General features: G+C 45.6%; 1 protein-coding gene across 2 annotated transcripts in view; it reads right to left on the bottom strand.

Moving 5' to 3' along the window:
* Nucleotides 1–7,464, bottom strand: part of baiap3 (BAI1 associated protein 3) — a 91,056-nt gene extending 83,592 nt beyond the window's left edge. The window contains exons 1-3 of one of the 2 annotated variants that reach the window (XM_048551853.2): nucleotides 7,349–7,464; nucleotides 3,107–3,203; nucleotides 749–837 (exon numbers count right to left, since the gene is read on the bottom strand). The gene's annotated coding sequence lies outside the window, so the exon portion shown is untranslated. The remainder of the gene's footprint in view (nucleotides 1–748; nucleotides 838–3,106; nucleotides 3,204–7,348) is intronic. The other variant, XM_048551855.2, reaches the window with a different exon arrangement.
* Nucleotides 7,465–12,464: the final 5,000 nt, after the last annotated feature.

The following is a 12,464-nucleotide window of genomic DNA, read 5'->3' as shown; positions in this document are numbered from 1 at the left end:
CTTCCCACTGAGTCTTTAATCTCGTTCCTCGTTGTTGCACTTGCTATGTTTTATGTCACACTAATGCATATTAAATTGCATTTGCCATCTCTCACTCTATTTCACTGATATTGCCCTATTCCTGAAATCCTTATAGTTTTCCAAGCCTGTCACAGTGCATCAAATTTCAATTGTGTTACCTAATTCAAATCCACAAACAATTACAATTAGTCCTTTAAAGAATGAAGTTAAGAAACACCTCTTCACACAAAGGGTTATAGAAATGTGGATCTCTTATCTACAAACTTAAGTGGATGTCAGGCTATTATTAATTTTATAACTAGGATTGATAGATTTTAATGAACCAAAGGCATCACACGAAATGGAGCAAAGATTGAGTTAGGTCAGAGATCATTAAATTAGAACGGGCTTGAGGGGCTTTGTAATTCCCCTGCCCTTAAGAACAGGGCCGTCCTAGTGATGGTGGGAGAAATGATTCTGCCCCAAATGCTGATATTGCTCAATAAACTACCATAACTACCTTCAATAACACCATTTATCAGTGGACAAAAATCAATTCACCACAGTGTGGTGTGTATACACCCTTCTAAAGGACAGGCACAAGTTTGTTGTCAATCTTGCCGTTCTTCTAGGGGGTCACAACATTTCAATTCACAGTAGGTTTGTCATTGACACCATTAATTATTATTGCCTCCCTTTGCACCATGTCAAGTGAGGGTGCACTAAAGGGCAACCCTCAAAAACTTGCCTCAAACAAGTTGCTTTAATCCAATGTCAGATAACTACTTCCCTGAAGGTTCAGGCAACCGTAGCATTAGATAGCAGCACAGTATCTTCCTGGACATAAATAGAAAATTCAGATTAAAGAGAGCTTAGAATTTTTTTTTAGACTGAGCACAAATTAAGAAAAAGAGATTAATTAAAACTTAGATTACTGGTTTTAGAATTTAAAGTGGAATTTAAAAAGAAAAGTGTGGACTAAAATACAGTGTAGATTTAAAATAACAAAGATTAAAAAAGAGAAGACTTGTTTTAAAAAAAGTGTGGAGTAAAACGCATTGAGTACAGTTTAGCAGTTTACTTACCTGACCATGAGTTCAGATCTGATGAATCAATCTTTCAGCAACTAGAAATGTACTTGGAGTGGATAGGTTTGAAAAATCAAGGTCAATTTCAGAAATGTATAAAGCAGCAATACTGTTGCCTTCTCTGCATCTGGAAGACTCACACAGTTCTCAAGCAACACAAAAGATTCTGAACCTTGTAGACCTGCAGTCTGCAAACCTTCAAAGCAAGATCCCAAATAATTCTAAAAAATATTTGCTGTTGAGAAGTATTGCTAGCATTATCTATCTGATCATTGGAATATCCTTTACTAGGTGACATAGTATAAGGTATCTTCCTGAACCATTGTAAGTACAATCGTAATGCTGTTAGGGAGGATTTTGATTTGGTGATAGTGAAGGAAATATAGTTCTGTCAAATGGAGTGTGGTTTGGAGGTGAACCTCCAGATGATGGTGTTCCATCTATCAGCTGCTCTTATCCATAGAGGTGGTAGATATCATGTGTTTGGACGGTGCTGTTGGAGGAACCTCAGTGAGTTTTAGTCTGGGATCAAGCCTATGCAGACAAAGCTTTCGATATCATATTGAGTTTGGCAGACGTTTTTCTCATCAAAACCTTTGTCTGCAAAAGGGAGGAAATACCACCAGATGGTGATGGAGGGGACCCCACAGAGACAGGCTCAATCCTATCCAGTCAGAAAGGGCCCAGCAATGGTAAACTAAGGAGAGAGGTCAGTTCACCAAGGCAGACAGCAGCTTGAAAGTGTCAAAGCTGCACCTGGAGACAAGGGAGAGAAGAGAGCTAGGAGGAAATTAGGCAGGGAACAGGGCAGTAAGCAAATTCTGTATTCAGTGATTGTTGTCAAACTAATTTCACGTTCAGCAGTGAATCAAACGTTAGTTTGGGAAATGGCAGAGTTCATGGAGTTCAGAAAGGATTCAATCCAAACTGACTGGGCAGAAAGGTTATCAAAAGTGGTAACTCTACAGTGGAATATGTTCAAATATGAGATGTATAGACCTCAAGATAAATGCTTTCCTGTAATGTGAAAAATGTAGGGTTATTGCATGAGTTAAAAGGTTAAAATCAATCAAAACAAATTGCACTTTTATAGTGTTTTTCACAACCGTCAGTCATCTCAAATTGTGTTACAGCCAGGGATGTACTTCTGAAATGTAATGTTTATTGTAATGTTGGCAACTCAGTAACTAATTTACACACAACAATCTATAGGATATATTATAAAATGTATAAATATGTGATATTAATTGATGAATATGCATTGTCCAAGACACCAGGGATAATTCCTCTGCTTTTCTTCAAAATGGTACCATGGGGTCTTTTAAATCCACTTTAGAGGGTGGACAAGGTCTTGGTTAAACTTATGATAGGTTGTTAGTCTAAATTTTGGTGCCGAAGTCCTGAAGCAGGACTTGAACTCAAAACCTTATGAGTGAGGGACAAGAATGCTATTCACTTACCTGAGGCAAAAGCTCAAAAGAATTCCATAGGGAATATAGAATGTTTAAATTTATGGTGCAATGTGTCACTAAAACGTTGATCTCTAATTGCCCTTGAACTAAATGGCTTGCTTAGCCATTTCAGAGGTCGGTTAGGAATCAAACTCATTGCTGGGATATTGCAAACAAACAGGCCAAACCAGGTAGTGACTGCAGGTTTCCTGCCCTAGAAGGCTCTAGTGAAGCAGATTTTTTAAAAAATTGAAACTTTTCTTCCAATTCCAAATTTTACTGGCTGAATTTTAAATTCGACTGGCTATCATGTTGAGGTTTTGACCCCCTGTCCCTACAGGATTTGAATCTGGGCTTCTGAATTACTAGTCCATTGACAGCGCCATCTCTCCCTAAAATGCAGTGGGGAGATGAAGTTTGAAATTGAAGTGAGTACTCTCCTCTCTGTGATGGAATTGTTGGATGGTGTACTGGGAAAGCAGTGGTGGGCCCAAACCAGCACTTTAATCCCCGGGCTGCCTCTTCCTGCCAGGTAGGCAGGCTAGGAATCGATCCTTTGAAACTTACAATGTGAGACAAAAGTTGGCGAGGAGGTGGGACGGGCAAAATCTGTCAATTATTCTTGCCTCAGTCAGTTGCCCCTTCTCAACGGCATCGTCGGGTTCTGTAACGAGACGAAGAATTACTGTATGAGAATTCAGATCTGAAAGCAAGTCTTGTCCTGTTAATAGCGGCTAAGGAAGAATTCTGTTCCGGGCTTGACCCTCTGAGACTGAGAACGCTCACTAGCCTGTTTGAGAGAGTTATCTTTCTGTAAACAGCAGCTTGTGGGCTTCATAGATTTTGTGGGCAGAACAAATCTCACTGACACGCCCTCTCCAATAAAGATACAAGCAGCGTGCTTGTGCGCTGCCATGAGACGGGGTATCATTAACCCCGTGGCTGAGGCGGGCTGGGGTGTCACGAAGATTTTCCGCCTCATTTTTCACCTCAATTAATTCCCTTGACGACGGCTTCATTTCTTTTCAACAAAATATCAACAGTGACGCGAAATGACGTGGAGGGAGATATTTTAGGTGTAACCTCGCCCCCACACCGTCTTACTTGAAGGATGCTGTGTCCCTCTTGCGTCCCGCCCCCCTCCATCCACCCACCACCCTCCAGCCAGACCAGCGATCACTCTCAGCCGCAAAGGGTCACAGCGCCTCCTTGTCTTCCAGTCTCTGGCTGGATTGGAGCTCGGATCCGTCCTCCCAGGAACGAAAACTACCACGAAGTTCGAAGGAAAACATCACTTTTCTTAATCTCTCTGTTTGGGCCTCTCAAAACATTGTCCCCTTCAAAGAGCCCACGCAGCATTTCATTATTGGTGACAGCTTGTGTGACATTTACTGCTGCCCAGATTACAGGGTTTGTAGCGTTACAGCGCCTTTAGCCATCAGTCCAAGCTCTGTGTGTGTGTGTGTGTGTGTGTGTGTGTGAGAGAGAGAGAGAGAGAGGTACACACGCGGAGGCCGATTGTATTCTGTAAGTCCTCCAGAACTTTCCCCATGTACTGAAAATTGCAAACAAGGCTGTCGCTATACTGCAGAATAGCAGGTACCGAGAAGGAATTACAGTCTGGAACTAAATAAACACAAACAGTTGGTGGCGGTGGGTTTCTACATTGAATAACTGACATGCACAGATATTGATGAGATTGCAGTTACGGGGGGATTACTGATGAGAAATGTTGATGCAATAAAGAAGTCTATAGCCTGTGGAATTTTGAGATGCCGCATGTTAAATTCTCAATACATTGTTCAGAAAATTATCGGAATATAGCGGCAGTAAATGACAATGAGAAAGGGAAGCTGCAATATACAGCTGTCCGTATGGGTTTGGCTGCGTATTTACCGCGTTATTACAAAGCTGTTCGGGCTCATCTCCTGCCTTTTCCCCGTGAGTCTATCCCGTTCGTTAAGGAGAATCTCGGAAATTGAATGCTCACTCCGTCCACCCCTAACGCGCACCAACAATGCATACACCTGGAGAATCACCACATTGTACCAGCTCGCCAATATGATTAAAACACCGCACGCTTTCTGCAACGCATCTCACCAAGTACGTTTGTTCCATCAAACGGAGGTGCAGGATGATTTGGATTCAGATGTTGGTTATCTGAATTTCATACTGGATTACCAAACTGCGCGGTCTTTCAAAATATTTTACAGTACCAATGCCGCCCGCCCCGCATCTTCTTCACAATTTGTGTAGATGAAAACAATTCTTAATCGCAACAAGTATCGCACTTTTCTGACAGTGATCACCCGTTTATCGGGCGTTCAATTCATTAACGGTCAGTATCCCAGTGCCCAGCTCTCCGGCAGCAAGGCTCCCAGTGCCCAGCTCTCCGGCAGCAAGGCTCCCAGTGCCCAGCTCTCCGGCAGCTCGCCTTTTCTAGGTCGGATTGAAGTGGAAACTTTGTATGGCAGCAGAACATTGTGGTCACTGAACAAAAAAAAATGCCTGATTGGTGTGTTTGGAAGGTTAACTCGTTAACGTGTAACCGTCCACTGTAGCCAAACCGAGTTTATTTGAAAAAGGTAAAACATCTCGAATTTTCTTTTCCCACTCGATGGGACATGGTTCCAGTGTAACATATCAGAGGGGAGTCTCAAGGGAGACTGGGTCAGATTAACCGAGCGGAATGAAGAGAAGTTGTTGGAGGGACAGTTTCGAGAGAGTGAGAGAGAGAAAGAGACTCAAAGGCATTGTTCTGCAACTGGACAAGAGACAACAGTACGAGGGGTAGACAGCATGCTTAGTGTAAATGGAACAGAGAGGAGGGTCAGGTTGAATGGGCGACAGTAACTGACTGGGGCTGTACTGGATTCCAGCTGAGGCGTATTGTGTTCATTGGAGCTCTACGTTTTCAACAATTACCTATCTCCTCACTCCAGCATCAGCAGTTCTTACTATCCTCACTACGTTGTCGTTGCCGATTTAAATAATTAATTCCAATGATTTTATGCGAAGTGTCTCACATTGATCATTTATTTCTGTTTTAACCAAATAAAATATTCCAATGTGTTTAGTTTAATGTTGTAATTTCCAGCCCCAGCCCGGCCCGCTCAGAGGTTCACCCTTCCCGCCCCCTGCCTCCGTGGGGTTGATATGATGCAGGAAGCTGTGTGCTGGCATTGTAGTTATCTCCGGTTTCCTAGACTCAGGACACGAAGCTAACCAGAGCTACATCAGGAGCACCAGCTGGAACTGGGAAAGGATCAACAATTGCTAATGAGACTACCAGGAGACAGGAAGCACGACGTAGCAAGTCTGTCACCTTCACATGAACACAGGGCCAGCAAGAGACCGTTCAGCCCGTCCCCTCCAACCCAGCCACCATGCAATGAGGCTACTCCAGCTCTAGTTCTGAGTAAACAATTAGCTGGCAGGCCCCCTTTTAATTCTTTGTTTGAAAATGATTAACGGAGCCCGGACCTCGGGTCTTTGGGGGGCGGGGTGGGAGGAGATGGGTGAGAGCTTGGGGGCGGCGGAGTAAACAGTTCCAGTCTCCGGTAGCCACAGGTCTTGAGGAAATAACACCTAACACAGCACCACCTCCCCCCCCAACCCCTCCCTCGTCCTTTAGTCAGCAGGAAACATTTCTATCAATTAATTGCTTAACAAAAATAAACCCTGACCGGTGGAGGGGGAGGGGGTGGGTTCTGATAAAGAAGAAATAATTCCTCAGGAAAGCTTTAACCATGCCTATGAATGTAGCACCCCCCCCTCCCGGTTTGGAGTCACTTAATACTGGTACCCGGAGGAGGGACAGCTGGAGGCTACCTTCCGTTCGCCAGCTCTGTCGCCGGCCCTCAGTGTGTGAGGTGGGGTGAGGTGGGTGGGGGGAATATGTCGGTTGATTTCCACCGTTTCTCACCGCCCAGCCACCGCTGCCCTCGCTTCGCCGCCCGCGGATCCAGCGCAGCCCGTCACAAGTAAAGGCAGAACGGAATGTGGAAATGAAGAGAAATTCAGCAAACAAGATGCAAATTAAACAATCCAAAGGGGGGTGGGGGGGAAACTAAAAATAACGAGGAGAGGACAGGAATAAATAATCGGAAGTGGCACGCAGTGGGGATATGACACCTGTTAGAACCGGGAAAAAGGGGCCGAATGGAAAAGCCTGAGAAGGCGCAGTGAAATGGGCATGGAGGCTGAATGTACAGTTAGAGCAGAGCGGGTCAACTGTCCTCGCCACTGTAAACAGCACTGAAACCTGCAAACAGGGAGGGAGGGAGGAATTAAACCAGTGAGACAGACTGACACAACATAGAGAGAAAGAGAGAGATTAAATTAAAAAAAAACAAAACTAACAAAGGCAAAAACAGAAAGGAGAATAGGAAAGTACAGAAAGAACGAGAAAACGAGGCGGAGAGACAGACAGACAGAGACACCGACGTCAGGAATGGGACACTGTTCCGCGTCGGTGTCGGACATTTCGTCAGTGTATTCTGTGCGGTTATCTCCCCGGCACTTGGGCATCAGAAACAGACCGTACCCGGGACTGGTCAGGAAGGACGGAGAGGAAGAGTGTGGGGGCGGGGGGTGGGGAGAAGCTTGAGGTGCATGCAAACAAAATGAGAGGCACAGGCCAGGGGAGAAAGTGAGAGAGGAACAGAGAAGGAAAGTGAGTGGGAGAGACAGTACGGGACTATTATCCTCTACCGTCGAAGCAGAAACACGACGAGACTGAAAACCCGATGTTGCTAACATTACTGTCACAGGCAGTGACACTGACTGCGTTTGCTACAGGCTCCTTACCTGTTGCTGCAGTCCTTAGCCCGGGCTCCTCTCCTGTTGCTGCCGTCCTTAGCCCAGGGTCCTTACCTGTTGCTGCCGTCCTTAGCCCACTGCACACTGACAGCTCCAGGCAACATCGCGCTGGGAATGGAGAGACCACCTACTAACCTGGAACAACCCAATCAGAATTCATGCGAGTTGATCAATCGGTTGCATGGGGGGGTGGAGCTGAAGTTGCCCGACCAAAAATTACAGACGTATGATCCAAGGTGATCAATCTTCTTTCCTAATTCACTGTACAATTAGTACAGACCAGCCCAAAAGCTGCGTTAACTAGTCTTGTCCCAAACCAGCAATGTTTACAAACCCGTCCTAAACTACATTCCTTGCAGTCTCATCTAAATTCAGGAACGCGCGGAACTTCCAGGAACAGGAGAACGGCACATGTCCCTTCGAATAGACCCCGCTCCATCATTCATTAAAGTTGATCATCTAAACTCAATTTCCCACCACGATCCCCATATTGGCCTAAACTGTATCGATTTCGATATTCAAGGAGTGAGAAATCTAGGGTAGAGAATCCAAAAATTCACAATCCACTGCGTGAAGGTTCTTCGCTAGGTCTCTTATCCACAGCACTAGCCCCTTGTCCTGAATCTATGGCCCATGTTCTAGACTCCTCAACCTGAGTTGATGGCTTCCTCCTTGTTAAGCCCTGGAAGAAATTGACATGTTTATTATGGTCCCATCCCTACCTGCGTTGATTATAAAAACAGAATGGGCTGGAGAAGCTTCGCAGTTGTGACAGTATGGGTGGAGAAAGAAATCGATAAAGTTTTCAGTCCAACAGAAGTTCTAGAAGATTCATACTGAGCTCAAAAGGTAAACATTTTCTCTTCAGATTAGATTAGATTAGATTCCCTACAGTGTGGAAATGGGTCCTTTGGCCCAACAAGTCCACACCACCCCTTGAAGCATCCCACCCACAACCATCCCCCTATAATGTGCTTTCAGTTAATCCAGCAACTTTGAATTTTGATTTCAGATCTCCAGTGCTTGTATTTCAGCATCTATGACAGAATCTGTTCTCACCAACATTTATTACAATTCAAATTTTGCAGTCCAGCTATAAAACTTACATATATTACATTTATGCCCAAACCTGCATTTATTGCAAAAAACCAGAAATGACTGGAGAAACTCAGCAGGTCTGGCAGCATCTGTGGAAATAGAAATAGAGTTGACTTATTAATCCAGTGTCCCTTCTTCAGTTCTGATTTGTTTCAGATCTTTAGCATCTGCAGTCCTTTGTTTTATTTCCCACATTTATTGCGATCATCTCTCAAATCAACCTTCATTACAGCCTTCACAAGCTAATGTTTATTGTAGTGAATAATTGGGTATATACTTTGCAGAACAACCTTGTTGTTGAAAGGTGCACCCACTCAGGCATAAAGTGTTCACTATCAGAGTTTGCAGACAACACAGAACCTGGGGTTTGGGAGTAGAGTGCAGGGTTGGTAAATGGCTAAACGTGAAAAAGATTGTAAGAATTTCAGGTCAGGCTAGTAAATTAGGCTGATGCCAGATAAATGTAAGGCTGTGAAAAGTGAGTTTTTGAGGAAGATTAAAGAGAGATAATATACATTAAACAGTAAAATTCTAAAAGGAACAACAGAGTACATATTGAGAAGGAGGTTCAGAGAGACATAAAATGAAAGTTGATAATGGTGTAAAAACCCAAGGTTGGGGTCTGGAATTGGGCTTAATAGCACCGATTCCTTGACCGCTGCAAGTATCCTTGGAGTTGCAAGGTAGTGTCTGTGATGTGTGTGCACACTTCTGGTGACAAGCATCCGAGTTTCTTCTTGGTAAAAATGTTGGCATACATGCAGTTAGTTACAAAGCAGGCAGAACATGATGTCGAAGATAATAAAATGTGAGGCTGGATGAACAGGTGTATTCTAGGTAGCTGTGGGAGTCGGTGGGCTTGAGCCGAACTCGTCCTCACCCTCAACAACTTCTCTTTCGATTCCTCCCACTTCCTACAGACTAAGGGGGTGGCCATGAGCACCCGCATGGGCCCCAGCTATGCCTGCCTCTTTGTAGGTTACGTGGAACAGTGCCTCTTCCACACCTACACAGGCCCCAAACCCCACCTCTTCCTCCGGTACATTGATGACTGTATCGGCGCTGCCTCTTGCTCCCCAGAGGAGCTCGAACAGTTCATCCACTTCACCAACACCTTCCACCCCAACCTTCGGTTCACCTGGGCCATCCCCAGCACATCCATCACCATCCTGGACCTCTCAGTCTCCATCTCAGGCAACCAGCTTGTAACTGATGTCCATTTCAAGCCCACCGACTCCCACAGCTACCTAGAATAGACCTTGTCCCACCCATCCTCCTGCAAAAATTCCATGCCCTATTCCCAATTCCTCCACCTTCGCTGCATCTGCTCCTACGATGAGGCATTCCACTCCCGCACATCTCAGATGTCCAAGTTCTTCAAGGACCGCAACTTTCCCCCCAAAGTGGTCAAGAACGCCCTTGACCGCGTCTCCCGCATTTCCTGCAACACATCCCTCACACCCTGCCCCCGCCACAACCGCCCAAAGAGGATACCCCTCGTTCTCACACACCACCCCACCAACCTCCGGATACAACGTATCATCCTCCAACACTTCCGCCATCTACAATCCGACCCCACCACCCAAGACATTTTTCCATCCCCATCCTTGTCTGCTTTCTGGAGAGACCACTCTCTCTGTGACTCCCTTGTTCACTCCACACTGCCTTCCAACCCCACCACACCCGGCACCTTCCCCTGCAACCGCAGGAAGTGCTACACTTGCCCCCACCCCTCCTCCCTCACCCCCATCCCATGCCCCAAGATGACTTCCCATATTAAGCAGAGGTTCACCTGCACATCTGCCAATGTGGTATACTGCATCCACTGTACCCGGTGTGGCTTCCTCTACATTGGGGAAACCAAGCGGAGGCTCGGGGACCGCTTTGCAGAACACCTCCGCTCGGTTCGCAATAAACAACTGCACCTCCCAGTCGCAAACCATTTCCACTCCCCCTCCCATTCTTTAGATGACATGTCCGTCATGGGGCTCCTGCAGTGCCACAATGATGCCACCCGAAGGTTGCAGGAACAGCAACTCATATTCCTCTTGGGAACCCTGCAGCCCAATGCTATCAATGTGGACCTCACCAGCTTCAAAATCTCCCCTTCCCCCACCGCATCCCAAAACCAGCTCAGTTTGTCCCCTCCCCCCACTGCACCACACAACCAGCCCAGCTCTTGCCCTCCATCCACTGCATCCCAAAACCAGTCCAACCTGTCTCTGCCTCCCTAACCTGTTCTTCCTCTCACCCATCCCTTTCTCCCACCCCAAGCCGCACCTCCATCTCCTACCTACTAACCTCATCCCACCTCCTTGACCTGTCCGTCTTCCCTGGACTGACCTATCCCCTCCCTACCTCCCCACCTATACTCTCCTCTCCACCTATCTTCTTTTCTCTCCATCTTCGGTCTGCCTCCCCCTCTCTTCCTATTTATTCCAGAACCCTCACCCCATCCCCCTCTCAGATGAAGGGTCTAGGCCCGAAACGTCAGCTTTTGTGCTCCTGAGATGCTGCTGGGCCTGCTGTGTTCATCCAGCCTCACATGTTATTATCTTGGATTCTCCAGCATCTGCATTTCCCATTATCACATGATGTCAAAGTCTGCTAGACAGTAGTTTAAAGCTCCAGCCAATGCCTTCACTTAGCCTCACACAGCTGAACATGAGTTATGTAGCGTGAAAGCCCTTCCACACCCAAAGTAGCCTTTAAAGAATCAACTGCTTTCAGGTTGCTAGTTGATATATTTCAATTGTTGCTACAATTCTACAGAGATTTAGTGTTTTCCATTGTTATTTAAACTTCCAAATATCTACAGGAAGTGTCAAGGATGTCAACTCTGCCACCTACCTGAGCCAAAAAGAATTTCATCTGTTCAACTTCCAGCTGGTGTGTGACCATGGCACCACATCTTTTTCCAAAATCCTGGAAGTCTGGTATTATGAACGGAATCATGATGCCTTCAATCGACAGTGGTCATCATATTGAACCAAAAAGTGGCTTCTGGGTGAGTAGAATTATCAGATGACAAGAGATAATGGGAACTGCAGATGCTGGAGAATCCAAGATAAGAAAGTGTGGAGCTGGATGAACACAGCAGGCCAAGCAGCAAAAGCTTTTGTGCTCCTAAGATGCTGCTTGGCCTGCTGCGTTCATCCAGCTCCACACTTTCTTATCAGATGACAAATTGGCTCATGACATCTGTTCTTAACTGCCTGCTTCAGTGACTGGTGTACAAGGACACCCAGGTCTCGTTGCATCCCGCAAATGTGCACCTCAACCTTTCTCAATCTGTTGCCATTCAGGTAATATTCTGCCTCCCTGTTTTTGCTACTAAAGTGGATAATCTCACATTTATCCACTTCACCCATTTTGTATTTGCATTTTCACATCTCTCACCAATTTACACACAGCAAAGTCCCAGAGTCATATTTATGCTTTCCATGCTCCAGTCTACCAGCCACTTTAAGTTCACATGTTGAGCATAAATTCAATACTAGGACTGATACCCCATTCAATATGTTTTAGGAGGGCCATGAAATGCTCAGAGTTTAATTTCTTGCATATTTCCTCTGGCTGCAGGTGCAATTCTACACATTGTTGGACCTTTTCTACACTTAAGCTTCAATAGGCTTCATTGCGTCATCTGGCTGTTGCTGAAATAGTTTATTACATATTTTAAAGATCTGTGCTGAATCAGGTTGCTTTCGGACATGGCAGCCTGGGAAGCCTTTCTTTTGGAACTGAGCATGGGTAGAAGAATACAGAGTGGTCATACAGGACAGATCAAGCTGCTGGGAGAGGAGGTTGAAGATGGGTTGATGGGAGAAGGGCTTTCAGCCAGACCCATTTCCGTAATAGATGTTTTGGTGCAAATCCTTCTACTCAAACCTCAGTCAAGTGCAATATGCAAAATGTGCGTAATTCAATGAGCACACCTTCAGTGAAACCTGCCTGCTGCAGCTACAACTCCAACCTCGGAGCAGGGAGGGACCTCACTATCAGT

Source organism: Stegostoma tigrinum, chromosome 23, assembly GCF_030684315.1.
Source record: "Stegostoma tigrinum isolate sSteTig4 chromosome 23, sSteTig4.hap1, whole genome shotgun sequence".
Taxonomy (NCBI): Eukaryota; Metazoa; Chordata; class Chondrichthyes; order Orectolobiformes; family Stegostomatidae; genus Stegostoma; species Stegostoma tigrinum.
This window is presented reverse-complemented; position numbering and strand designations above follow the sequence as displayed.